Consider the following 14,684-nt stretch of genomic DNA (forward strand, 5'->3'; position numbering starts at 1 on the left):
GTGTATGAACATTGCATCCTTTAATTTACCCTGTATATGAACATTCCATTCTTCAAATGTGTTGTACTATCATTCTGGTGGCTATGGAGATGTGTTGTACTGTAGTTTTGGTATCCATTGATGATGTCTTGCTCCGATTACACTTGAATCTGTAGTTTTGGTATCTATTGATGATGTCTTGCTCCGATTACACTTGAATATTTATTTATTTATTAATTTTTATCCTGATTGAATACATATGATAAGCCTGGCTTTCTACTAACTTCACCATTATATGCATGGGCACATTGTTGAAACCGGCACCCTCGCGCCAAGGCGCGCTGCTTGCGCCAAGGCGCGCTACTGATCTAGTATATAGGATATGCACGTGTGGATGAGAGTTAAGGCTGAGTGACGATTCCGCTCCCACCAACGGCTCTGTCCGCCTGCCTCCGAGGAATTGAATGAGGAAATGGCACATGATCGCTGGCCTTTTATACCTGTCGATCTCCACTTGTTTTTCTCTGGCGTCGTATACCTCCCTGTCTGGAGGGTTTGTCTGACATTGATAGTTTTGCTGGCTTAATCAAACTCAATTTTGCTGAGAGAAGTAGTTAACATATAAACATTGTTTTTTTGAACTGGGAACTTAATTCCCGGACCAGACATAGACTTGTAGTCCCATGTGTTTGGCAGTCTTATTATGATAAACTTCTATTCCCATTCAGAAACATTGTTTTCTGAACTGGGAGAAAGTCAAAAATCTGCCATTTATTATTATGTGTCTGAATGTAACCAACAAACGAGAGAGGAAGAACATATTATTACCAAACGTGTCAATTGAATGAGGATGTGTACTGTTTCATGACTTAGTATTTTGTAAATGTTGATTTTATGAGAAAAACATGATCTATTATATTTAGAGAGGAGATTTGAGGGAAGAGCTCCATAAAACTTTAGAACTCTCCAGTCTCCACAGCCATATCCTGTTCAACATATATTATGCATCTAAGGTCAATTAGTCTACTTGATAACCACTTATGTTGAAGTAGTACAAATACCTACTGTACATTTTTTAGCCTGAGGTCTTATCATGAAATTTGTGCTGGGCTAAAGCAACGTCAGGCAATGACGATGCAACAAAATGTCTAGTCAAATGATTGAAAGTAGCAGTGATGTTCAAACAATATCAATCCCCTTGTTCCAGCGAACGTAAAATATAATTAATCTGCAACTGATACTAGCGACTGGACAGTGAAGTCGCTCAACCATGCGACTCAAAAAATTTGGGAAGATATTATTCAAACTGAAACCTAAGTTCTACTACTTGTCTTTTGTGGAATTATGGGTTTTGAAATTCTAATCTTCATTTTACAATTCTTGGTCAAGTCTTTGAAGCTTTTCTGAAGGCGGATTGCCTAAGTTTTTCTTTTGACATATAATTATCAACCTGACAAAGTTATACAAAAATTCCTGTAGGATCATTAGGATAACATCTATCATCACTTTGCTAAGTGAGCTACAAGCATGCTTAGATTTCTTGCTGCAGCTAAATGATCGTTCAGTTTTCTGATATTATTTTAACAATTTTACAATATCTCTGAAGATTGATTAAATGAATCTGCACTCTTGAAGACAATGTTCGAAGAATTTTAAGTTTTTAGCAGAAGATCTGTCTGATGGCCGTTGTGTACCTTTTACTATTCCTAGTTATCTTGTATTTCAGTGATCTTAGTATTTTGCTGTTGATAAAGGACAAACAATTGACTCTTTCTCTACAATGTCAGTTTCAACAGTAAAGACCCTTCGTATCAATTCGTTGATTCTTGCTGGAAGAAGCCCTTTCTTTCTAAAGGTAATTTTCATAACTATGTGAAATTTATTTATTTGTGTAGTCAGTTCATGTTCCTAACAAGCTTCATGTTTCTTAGCTTTTCACAAATGGCATGAAAGAATCTCATGAGACACTTCCAAGAATTAGGATTGCTGATTCAGGTAATATTATACTCTAAATATAACATTCTTCCTCTTATATTTTATTCTAATTGCTATTGTGGTTGTGTTAGTACTTATTCTTTTAATAAAAACATGATTATGTATGGTAAATGAAATATTATGTTTTGTAGTTTCTGCCACTTTTTCGGCAAGTTATGGAGACTTCGCATGAACTTTCCTGACTGCATGTTTGTACTAACTTAAAATTACCTAAGACCTTTTCTTTATTCAGGTTAATAGTTAATTGTACTGTATTCAATTTCGTTTGATAATTCAAACTCATTGCATGGACCGCGAACAATTCTAGCGGTAGAGGTAACCAGCACTATATACTGTGCACTACCTGAATATCAGCAATGTACATATCTGTTTCAATCATCGATGTTGGCAATTTGTGGATTGATTAACTCTCTCTTAAGCAGGGATCAACTTTTACAACTCTCTTTGTAATATAAAAGTATGAAGTTCTTTGCAATGTCAAACTTAGTTGGAACTGATTGTATTGAATGGTTGAGATTGGCAACTCCTATATATTCTATGGTATAATTTCCCATGATCGTAAAAGGTCAATCTCCCATGGAGCTTTTTTAATACTGCAAGTCAAGGGTCAACTTAAACAGTTACTTAGGGTTTAAAAGAGTCCCCCCCCCCCCCGACCCACCCTTCAGTTTTGTACTGTTCTCTTAATCCTTATGTTTTTCTTTTTTCAAGTTTTCATCCTACTTGTAACAGAGGAGAATGCCCTTGTGGAGCTTTTAAGATTCATGTACAGTTTAAAGTTGACAACAATTGAACCCACTCTTCTGCTCGACATGAGGTTCTTGCTTGCATGAGGCACTGCAGTCAGTTGCTCACAAGCCTGCCTATGACCACAGAATCTGCATTGCTATGCCTAGACCATCCATGCTCCTCTTTAATGGCTGCTGAAATTCAGAGTGTAGTGCGTGTAGCCAAGGAATTCCTTGCTGAGAAATACAAGGATTTTCATAAGTAAGTGATACCCATTTGATGGACGAACAATGTTTTTTCTTCATTTCCACAAAAATGTAGACATTTATGTCATCATATCGTGTATGTAGTGTACTCATGGCATGGTTTGCCTCATTTCAGGTTCGAAGCTGAAGTGATGAACATGTCTCTTGTTGGGATCGAGGCCATCTTTTCGAGTACTGACCTGGTGGTACTATCTGAAGATGAGGCATATGACTTCTTGCTCACGTGGGCCCGTCAAAGATACCCAGAATTGGAGGAAAGACGGAAGATCTGGAGTTGTCGTTTACTTCCGCTGGTACGCTTCAGTCATTTGACGGGTATGGCACTTCAGAATATCCTAGCGGGCACTGATGATGATATAGACCATGAGCAAGTAGCTCAACGTATTGCTGAGGTACTTCTACACAAAGCTTACCCAACACAGCTGGAAGCTACTCTTGCAGCAGAGGTAGCAACCCATCACCAATTTGCTGAGCGAGCTTACGAGTTGAAGACTGTCAAAGTTGTTGCGTTCGATCGACCCTGCCCACAGGTTACAGTTTACTTGGATCTAAAGCGTGACGAGTGCTCCCAACTCTTCTCATCAGCAAGTATAGCCTCAGACTGGTTCGGTCTTGCAGGGCAGAAATTCTGTCTCCTGCCAAACTGTATATTGGATGAGCAGAGTAACTTCTACACCTTTGGCCTCTGGATAGCGATTATTGGGGAGCCGACTGACTCTGTCAGTTTGACAGTAGATATTCAGATTGCTGTAAGGACAAAGCCGTTAGGAAGATTTGTGACCAAGTTAGACTACAGACACATCTTCGCCGCTGGTGATTGGACGACAGGATGCAATGATCTTTTTGGTGTTCCATGGTCAACGTTCATTGCTGATGAGGACACTCTCTTCATCGAAGATGTGCTACACCTGGAAGCTGATTTGACTCTTGTGGAGCATTCTGAATTGCACATCTGATGATATCTCTGATTTTCTAGGTGTATGTGTGCTGGAAACCCTTTGGTTCCTGAATCATGGCGTTGTGGATCTCTGCTTCAGGTGAGCTGCGTGCAGCTGTGGCCAGGAACTCTGATCCCTCCCAGGGCATGGCATTGAACAGACTGGCTGAATCGTGTGTTGTTGTTGATCGGCTGTTAGTAACATACAGTATATGTGTGTGTTTGTGTGCTTGACTTTGTATGTTGTATGTTGTTGTATCATACAGTTGATGTGGATAAACTTTGTCTGTGGTGGTCGTTGTCTTGTAGGGGATTTGTTGGATCCATGCTGGCTGTTGTAAGTGTGACAAATTTCAATGGGATCTCAATTATAAACTTATACTTTCAGATATTGTTGTTGGTTTGTTGCGATGTTCAATTGGTTCTTAATGCATATTGCGGTCTCGTTTTGTTATTGTGGGCCTGTGTGGGAATGTGCTTGTCCAGCTCGAAGCCTTTGAGCATGACGAGCTTCTGGCCATTCATGGTGGAAGCGAGGTCGACGTTCAGCATCCGTGGGCTCCAAAAACTTGAGCGTTGAACATCTGGCTAATTGTAGTGTTTTTCTTTTCAAAATATGTTAGTGTCCATACCTTTTGGCTCTACCGACTCGACTTCTTTACACCCATTCACTAAGAAGTTGAAGCACCAAGACTCATCTATACGTACATCAAATTTCGATCCGAAATTCTGGGAGAATATACTGCAGGACCATATCCCACAATCGACTGGCTTAGCTTTTTTTTTTCTAGATTTGTTCAGCACTTTTTATGGATGCTTCTGTGTACTAGTAACACAGTAAGACGTAGAACTCTTCTCCCATTCTATGAAGAGCTCAAGGAAACGAGCACAATGCAACGTGCGCAACTCTATCATCCGATAACGAAATGATGACCCAGACCAAATGTTCTACGTACTTGGCTTGCTCAATCATGGGCGCAAGTAGGCTACCAATGACGTGATGTGCATCTTGTGTGACCGCTGTCAATGATTAAGATTGGCAACCACGTCAAGCCCATCAGCTAGGGCACCACCCCGGTCTAGATCGACAGAAAGTTATGCCGGGTTGGTGCGTATGACAAATTCCTCTTGTTGCACATAGGAGCACCACTTGTCTACCGCATGTCTCATGGCCAAACATTCTTTTTCATATGTGGAGGGAGCCTCGCTGCGAGCAAATATAGTGCCTTGCTGAGATACGCCATTGGATGCCCTTTTTTCAAGCTACCGTAGTGTTTAACGAATCTGCGGTAATAACCTGTCAAGTCGAAGAAGCCTCGCAAGTTCTTGAGTGTTGTCGGTTGAGCCCAACTGCAATAGCTTGGATCTTGTTCGCATCTATAGCACCAGTACAATTGATGCCAATAATGTGGCCCATGGCGACCAGTGGGCGCGGTGCAGCAGCAGCGAGGCGTGGCGGCCGCGGCGAGCAGCAATGGATCTGGACGAATTGGTCCCGCGGCAGGAGGTTGATGAGCACCAGATTTTTTTTTCCTTTTTTCTTTCAATGACAGGTGGACCCCACAGGGCCGCACATGATGATAACGTTAGCCAACGTCGCTGTTAATTAGGCGGTGCCACGTCAGCCTGACTAGTGGGCCACGTCTGTCATAAACATGCTTAATCGAGTCAAATCCGCCGATAAGTGTTTTTTTGCAACAAAAAAAAACGCAAGACGTGGTGTTTTCTGTCGAAAAAATGTATCCTAGTGCTTTTCGCAAACCTAGGCTTTAAAGTGGTGGTTTCGTGCAATTTACTCGGCCCATGTACTCTAGCTCTTGTTGGACGAATGAGCACTTGTTCTTCTTCAGGAGTAACTAGTGCTACTCAAGAAGTTCAAACACCCCGTGCAAGGGCATCAGGTGAGCTTCTTCCATGTGGTTGTACTAAGATATCGTCGATGAATACGAGTACATAGCGCCACAATATTGGCTTGAAGATTTGGTTCATGATGCTTTCGAAGGGTCTAGCGCGTTGATGATGCCGGATGACATTCCAAGGAATTCATACATGGTTTCATGAGTTTGGAACACCGTCTTGTACTGGTCCTCGACTGCAACACAAATCTGATGGTCTGCCTTGGGCCCTTAGGGCATCTTCAGCCGTTGGCCCTCCAGGAGGGGCAAAAAATCGCCCCCTGGGGGCGCACCGGCGCTAAACCGCGCACCGGGGGCGTGATGTCCCCCAGTCGCAGCGCCCACGGTTAGTCAAAAAAGTCAAATACGGCGCAAAAACGACTCAAATTTAACGCAAACATCGGCGAGTTCGTTCAAACTTAAACATATTTTACAAAAAAGAAAAAAACTACCGCGGACTACCCCCGCCGTCTCCCTCGCCGCCGCCTCGCCGCCCGCCCACGCGGTTCTACATGCCGAGGAGGCTGTAGAACCGCGTGTAGTCACCGCCGTCGTCGTCATCGTCGTCGTCGTCGTCGCCGCCCCCGCCTACGCCTCCGCCGTCCCTGCTGCATCCCTCCCCCGGTTGGCGCGGCGGGTTGGACGGTCCGGGGGCGTCGTCGTCGTCGTCGTCGTCGCTGTCGAGGACCACGACGCCGTGCTCGTCCTCGCGCCCACGCTTGCGGGCGGCGATCTCCTCCAGGGCCCGGCGCTGCCGGACCATCTCGTCGCGGAGGTAGTCGTCCCGCGCCCACCGCATGGCGTCCTCGTCGGAGAAGCCGCGCCGGGCTATCTCCTCGTACTCCGCGGGGAGGCCGGGCTCCGGCTTGGGCTCGACGAGGACGAAGCGGCCGGTGGGTGGAGAGGCGTTGGCGCCGATGCGGACGCCGGAGCTGCGGGTGCGCGCGCTGACCGGCGTGCCCTGGGGCTCCGGCTTGACGGGGCGGAGGCAGGGCGAGCCGCCGGACGAGGAGGAGGACCCCCCGGTCTCCATGCGCCTCGGGGTCCAGGAGCTTCCCCGGCGGCGTGAGAAGGAAGGGGGAGCGGGGTACTCGAGGCGCGGCGTGTTGCCGCCCTCGATGTACTCGAGGACGGCCTCCAACGTGCGCCCGGGCACGCCCCACCACCGACGCCGGCCGGCGGCGTTGAGCCTGCCGGAGGGCACGACGCCGTTGGTGGCCTCGAGCTGCTGGGCGTGACGGCGGCGGAAGTAAGGGTCCCAGAGCGGGCTGTCGGGGACGTACCGTGGCCCCTCCCTCGCCGCACGCGGCAGGTTCGAGCGGATGCGTGCGATCTCCGCACGCCGCGCCGCGCCGGTGGGTACCGGGGGCACCGGCACGCCGCCCGCGCTGATCCTCCACGCCCCGGGCACCCGCATGTCCGGCGGGACCGGGTACTCGGCCTCGTAAAGGAGGCGAGCCTCGTCTTCATGAAGATGGCGGCGGCCGAAGCCGTTCGCCGCCGCGCCGTCGCCTGGGAAGCGCTCGGCCATGGGTGTGAACTGGAGACGGCGAAAGAGAGGAGAGGAGAGGGAGGAACGACGACGGCGGGAGAGTGTGAGTCGCCGAGTGCGCCGGGGCGCGTCATATATAGGCCGAGGCGCGCGTGCCACCGTGTGTACGCGTGGCGGGCGAGGGAGGGCGAGGGACGCGCGTCGTCCGGTCTTCACTGCGCCGCCCGTGAGGCATCAATGGTGCAGGCTGACCGGCGCGGCAGCGCGCGGCAGCTTTGGCATTGATTCGCCGCGGGAAACGAGGCGATGAGGACGACGAAGGGCCGAGAAGAGAGCCGTGTCGCTGACGCGGCGGGCCCGCGGCTTTTTCGCGCCAAAACAGTTCGCCCGGCGCCCCCGGGCGCCCCCCAGCGCGCCGGGTTCGGGCTGGGTCCGCCGGCGCTGTTTTCGGCCCAAGCCGGCGAAAATCGGGCTCCTGGGGGCGCGACTGGGCCGTTTTTTCGGCGCCGGCGCGAAAAAAACGCCTGGGGAGGCCTTCCTGGGGGCGCGGCTGGAGATGCCCTTAGTTCACAACTTCATATAGGCACATGTCCAGGGTTCCCCTAAAAAAAAGCAGATAGGTCAGCCTTTGCTCAAAAAGAAAAAAAGATAGATCAGCCGTCAGCACTCCTCAATCAACAATAAAAAGCAGTAGTTGCAATCGGGAACCTCTATCTCCAGTAGTTGAAACATGAGACCTTTTCGTCATATCACCATGAGACTCCTGATAGCTCAGAACAGTAGTTGCAAAATGTTTGCAACAGATGCTTAATTAGACCCTAGAGATTCAGTTACTGGGGGAATTCAAAAATAAGTAGCAACTGGTTTCATTTTCTTATAGATTCCCTACATTACGACATCCCCATGTTCAATAATTGGCCACAAGCCCATAAATTCATGTTTGATATGGGGAAAAAAATTGCATCGGGCTAGGTATACCTACTGGTTGAGCTTACTGCCCTTCCAAAGAATTTCCCGCTTGCATGAGCTCGATACCGTGCCGCTGCTGCCTCCCACACAGGCCGCGCCGGCACCAAGCAGTGTTTTTCTCATTCTGCAATGTGCCAGGGCATCCGACCGCTCTGGAGAGGAGAACTCTGTGTTTGTGAGACGGCAGCGGGTGGACTGGGCATGGGCGAAGTTTTTTTTTTTTTTTTTGAGGGGTAAAGCAAAGTTTATTGATAAAAAGTCACATGAGTAGGCATACAAATTGGGTCATGTGGATGGCCAAGCCAAAGACTGGGCGTGGGCGATGGCTAGGTTGCTGGTTGGGGGATGGGGCGCAGCTGGACTGCATGTAGGCCGTGTTCTACTTTACTTTTGTTGAGGGCTAGGCCGTGTTCCACTTAAATGCAAGCTCATGTATAAAAACGAATCATTTTCTGTTCAAACCAGATCGACGAATCATGTTTTGTGCCTATCATCCAAAACAAATCGACTAATGGGAGGGACGAATAGATAGGTATTTCGGGCGCACGTCGGCTACCTGGGTCGGCCGACCATATACGGTGGCGCCGCCCCTGGTGTTAGGGTTTAGCATAAGGTTTAAACAATGTAATAGAGAGAATCCATAAGTTATGTGCCGTGGCCCGTGGGTCACTAGGATGCTGTGTATATGTAAGAGTTACTCCCTCAGGACCGGTATATAGGGCGGGAGGAAACATTCCCGGTAACCAAGCCGTGCACACCATGGCAATACACCTATTTAATGACACCCAAAATCTCTTACTTGTTTATTAATGCGCTAATATGTGCGTGTGTGGATGAGAGTTAAGGCTGCGCGACAAATCTGTTCCCGGGAACGGCTTTCTGTGCCTGCTTCAGCGGACTTGGACGAGGACATGACTTGGAGGAATGACACATGATCACTGGCCTTCTACGATTTTTTTTCTCTGGCCCATAAGAGAGGGTCTCTGATATTGACAGCTGTGCATGCTCATTTAATCGAACTCAATTTTGTAGAGAAAAAGTAGTTAACCGATGAGCATTAGTTTTGACCCGGAGATTGTACATTATCCACATGCCAAATCTGCCAATTATTATGTTTCTGAATGTATCCCAGAAACTGAAGAACATATTATTACTATATATGTTAGTGCTTGACTATGGATTTGTATTTGGAACGCTGGAAAAATTATTTCATGATTTCATAATTCTATTTCATATGTTAGTAATATGATCCTTTATATTTGGAGAGGAGATGTGGAGGGAAGAACTACATAAAACTTTATAACTCTGCAGTCTCCACTGCCATGTTGCCTCACTTGCCTGTTCAAGCATGTAATATGTCAATTAGGCTGCTTGACAACCTCTTATGTTTAAGTATTACAGATTCACGTTGTATAGATTGTAAGTTTTCACCTGAGGTCTTATCGTGGAAATGTACGACACAAATGACAATGAAATTTGGGGTCGACTAAATCAACATCAAACTTATTCAGAGAAGACAACAAATGTCTTCCAGTATCCATACATATGACAATGATGCAACAAATATCTAGTCCAACATTTTGATGTGGCAGTGCTGTTAACTTCTTTTTTTCAATATTTATTGTTCCTGCAAACGTAAAATAAGATCAATCCACTGCAATTGAGACTAGCGACTGGACAGTGGAAGTGCTCAACGATGCAATTCAGAAATTTTGGAAAGAAGTTACTCGACCTGAAACCTGAAGTTCTACTACTTCGTTGTCCTTACTGGAATCGCAGGTTCTGAAATTCTTGGTCAAGTTTCTGAATCCTTTCAAAAGGCATTGTATAAGTTTGGGTATTGAGTATTGACAAATAATTATCTGATAAAGTTATACGAAATTCTTGTTGGGTCATTGGGATAACATCTATGATCACTTTGCTCAGTGAACTACAGGCATGCTTGCTGGCTGCAGTAAATGGCCGTTCAATCTTTGTGATAATTTAACCATTTTATCATACATCTGAAGACTGACTAAACGAATCTGCACCATTGAACAGAATGTTCCAAGCATTTTAACAGAAGAAAATCTATCTAATGGTTGCTCTGTACATTTTACTTTTCCTAGTTGTCTTGTTTCTCATTGATCTTGTTTTTTTGCAGCTGATGAAGGACAGAGTATTGACTCTTCCTCAACCATGGCAGGCGAACCAATTTCAGCAGTAAAGGCCCTTCATATAAATTCGGTGATTCTTGCCGCAAGAAGTCCTTTCTTTCAAAAGGTAATTTTCATAGCCATGTGAAATGTATTTGTTATGTAGTCAGTTCAAGTTTTTAATAAGCTTCAGTTTCTTAGCTTTTCACAAATGGCATGAAAGAATCTGATGAGTCACATCCAAGAATTAGGATTGCTGATTCAGGTAATATTATAGCTTAATTGTAACCTTCTTCCTCTTACTTTTTATTCTAATTCTCTATTGTGGTTGTGTTACCGTTTATATTCTGTATATAGAACATTGATTATTTGTGGTAAATAAATATTATGTTTTGTAGTTTCTACCACTTATAGGACTAGTTACGCAGACTTCACACACACGTTTCTAAGTGCATGTTCGCACTTTATTAAAATTACTGAAGAACTTTCCTTATTGAGGTTAACAATTAATTGTATGTTAACTAATTTCATTTGATAATTCAAACTCGTAGTGCGGATTACGAAGCGATGGCGGTAGGTAACCAGTACTATAGGGCTATCATATAGAGTATCCACCAGTGCGTGTCGTCTCTGTAGTCAGCGATGCGGGCAATTCATGGATTAATTAACTCTCTCAAGTATCTTTGTAATCAATATGCAATTATGAGATGCTTTGCAAGGTGAAACTTAATTTATGAGCCATTGGATCTGATTGTCGAATGGTTAAGATCGTTTGGATTCCGCCAACTCATGCGTTTTCTATTATTGTATAGATAGAACTTTTCCATGATTGGAAAAGGTTAATCCAAGGTGGAGCTTTTCTTACTTCTTTTTTGCACTGTTCTCTTAATCCTTGTGCCTTTACTGTTTTCCTTCTACTTGGAACAGAAGAAAATTCCCTTATGGAGCTTCTAAGATTCATGTACATTGGAAAGCTGACAACAATTGAGCCCACTCTTCTGCTCGACATCTTAATGGCTGCTGACAAATTTGAGGTTCCTGCTTGCATGAGGTACTGCAGTCAGTTACTCATAAGCCGGCCTATGACCACAGAATCTGCACTGCTATACCTAGGCCATCCATGCTCCATTTTAATGGCTGCTGAAGTTCAGAGTTTAGTACGTGCAGGGAAGGGATTCCTTGCCAATAAATACAAGGATTTTGATAAGTAAGTGACCACTATTTGATGGAGCAATGATTTTTTCTTTTCGTTTCGGAGAAAATGTTGACATTGATGTCACTAATTATATCGTTTATATGTCACTCATAGCATTATTTATCTCATTTCAGGTTCCAAGATGAACTGATGAACATCTCTCTTGTTGGAATCGAAGCCATCTTTTCGAGCAGTGACCTACACGTGCTATGTGAAGATGTGGTTTATTACTTCTTGCTCAAGTGGGCCCGTGTGCGATACTATTATTCGGAGGAGGAAAGACGCAAGGTCTTGAGTTACCGCTTACTTCCACTGGTACGATTCAGTAATATGAGCTGTGATGCACTGCAGAAGGTCCTAACATGTGAAGATGTTGATATAGACCATCAGTACTTAACTAAGCATATTGCTGAGGTACTTACTTCTACACAAAGCATACCCAAACCAGATGGAAGGTGCTCTTGCAGCAAACGTGACAACATGTCGGCAATTTGCTGAGCGAGCTTATGACTTCAAACTTGTGAGAGTGGTTGCGTTTAATCAACCCTGCCCACAGGTTACAGTTTACATCATTACATGGATCTAAAGCGTGACGAGTGTTCCCGACTCTTCCCATCAGGAGGTATATGCTCGCAAATGTTCCATCTCGCAGGGCACAAATTCTATCTCTTGGCAAACTGCAAAATGGTTGAGCAGGCAACGTCGTACAGCTTTGCCCTATCATTACATATTTTTGATGAGCCGGCAGGCTCAATATGTTTAGATATTGAGTTTGCTGCAAGGACAAAGCCGTTAGGAAAATTTGTGAGCAAGTACGGATATAAGAACACCATGACTGGTGATTGTTCGCAGGGATGCGGTGATCTTTTTGGAATGCCATGGTCGACGTTCATTGCTGATGACAGCCTCTTCATCGACGGTGTGCTGCATCTGAGAGCCGACTTGACTCTGGTGGAGCAGCCTGAATTACAGACCTGATCTGATATCTCACGCAGCTGAGTTAACTGGGTCGTGTCTTGTGTGCAGTATCAGACGCTTCAGTCGTGGATTTCAGTTTCATCCCTGAAGGGCTATGAACAGAGTAGCTGATGTACGTGGGCCGGCCGCTGCTACTGCATGTTACTTAGTAATATATGTGTGCGTTTATGTGTTGCCTTTGTATGTCGTTGTTGCATGTTGTATCATACAGTTTATGTGGAGAATCTTTCTCTGTGTTGGTCGTTATCTTGTAAGTGGTCTGTTGGATCCATGATGCAGTTGTAAGTGTCACAAAGTTCAATGGGATTTCAGTTATAATTTTGGATATTGTTGCTTGGCTGGGCATATGGGCAGTGTTGGCTTTTGGGTGCAGGCTTGGTGCGGTCTTGTATAGCTATGTTTTTGCTTCTGCTGGAATGTTTGGTGCCTGAATGTGAATGGTGTAATTAGATTGCACTTTTTCAGCTGGAAGCATTGAAGCGCGATGAGCTTCCTGGCCTATCGTTGTGGAAGCGAGGTCGACGTCCAGTGCTAGATGTCGCGCAATATATAGCTGGCTCCAGAAAACTTGAGAGAGTTGAAAACTGGCTTCATCTGGCTTATTATCCCATAGTTCCTTAATACATAGTTGGTTTTCCAAAAATCAAGTTTCTTAAGCTTTGACAACATTTATAGAGAAACCCATTGTAAAAAAATAGAAACATTTTTCTAAACTAGAACACTACATTTATACCATATAAAATTATATTTTGTAATGAATCTAATGATAATGATTTGGCATTCTAGAAATTGATAATTTTTCTATGAAGTTAGTGAAAGTATACAAATTTTGACTATAGAAAATCTAATGTTCACTATACTTTGATTCTTTGGAACGAAGTGAGTAGAGTTTCCTTACAACAGTGTCCATATATACTACTCTACGTCCATCCACTAAAAATGAATGAAACTGAAGAACCAAGACTCGTCTACTCCCTCCGTTCCTAAATAAAAGTCTTTTTAGATATTTCAATAAGGACTACATACAAATGCATATAGACATATTTTCATAGTTTAAAAAACCAAACCGGTTATCGAACCGGCAAGGCTGTCGGTTCTCGTTTATCGGTCAGACCGCCAGTTCACCGGTTCGATTGTCGGCTTTCTAAGCAATGAATAATATATACTTTATCAATAAATACATCAATCAATAGATTAAAAAAATGTGTAATCACAGATAGAATAACTTGTAACTACTACTCCCTCCGTAAGGAAATATAAGAGCGTTTGGATCACTACTTTAGTTATCTAAACGCTGTTATATTTCTTTACCGAAGGAGTACATGTTAATATCTAATTCATGTACGTGATAAAAATGTGTAGTTGTTGTCGCGCGGAGCCGGAGCGGCAGGGAGAGGCAGGGTCGATGCACCAGGGCGCCGAGAAAGGGCGTGGTTGCGGAGGGGTTGAATTTGTCTCTGTGGACAAAATCAAGAGAGAAAGCTCCCAATCGTCTGAAACCCTATCAAAGAGGGTTTTTTTTTCTTTAACAACTCTACCCTCAGCTTGTACGCACAAAAATGAGTGGATCGAGGTTTTTTTTTTGTGGAATCAACATCGTATATAATTATCTGTAGATCCAATTTCCATCTGAAATCATGTGGGATTATAGAAACATATCCCTCATCGTTGAGTTTAATTCCTTACCTTTTTACCATTTTTTATGAATGCTTCCATCCATTGGTAGCACACATTAAGACCCAAAAATGGTGGTAGAACTAGGACTCCTCTCCTCCCTCTACTGTGAGGAGCTTAAGGAAACGAGCACATTGCAACATACATGAAGCTATCGTCATATAGTGAAAGGACGATCCAGACCAAATGTTGTATGTACTTGGTTTGCTTACTCATGGTGCATGTTGGCTACCGTTGACATGAGATGCGTCTTATGTGACTGTCGTGTATGATGAAAATTGGCAACCACACCAAACACATAGATGAGGAGCACCATCACAATTTAAATAGGAAGCCGTGCCAACATCACCAGAACAAATATACGACCTTGCTCGCAAAGACTCGAAAGTAAGGGTTCACCATAAAGGTCAACAAGGAAAATTCCCAAACTTGTTTGAACA

General features: G+C 44.5%; 2 pseudogenes; both read left to right on the forward strand.

Moving 5' to 3' along the window:
• The first annotated feature begins 981 nt into the window (after positions 1-981).
• Positions 982-3,925, forward strand: LOC123115258 (BTB/POZ domain-containing protein POB1-like; annotated as a pseudogene).
• Positions 3,926-9,584: 5,659 nt separating this feature from the next.
• On the forward strand, positions 9,585-12,570 carry LOC123117595 (BTB/POZ domain-containing protein At2g46260-like; annotated as a pseudogene).
• The last annotated feature ends 2,114 nt before the right edge of the window (positions 12,571-14,684 follow it).

Source organism: Triticum aestivum, chromosome 5B (genome assembly GCF_018294505.1).
Source record: "Triticum aestivum cultivar Chinese Spring chromosome 5B, IWGSC CS RefSeq v2.1, whole genome shotgun sequence".
NCBI classification, from domain to species: Eukaryota; Viridiplantae; Streptophyta; class Magnoliopsida; order Poales; family Poaceae; genus Triticum; species Triticum aestivum.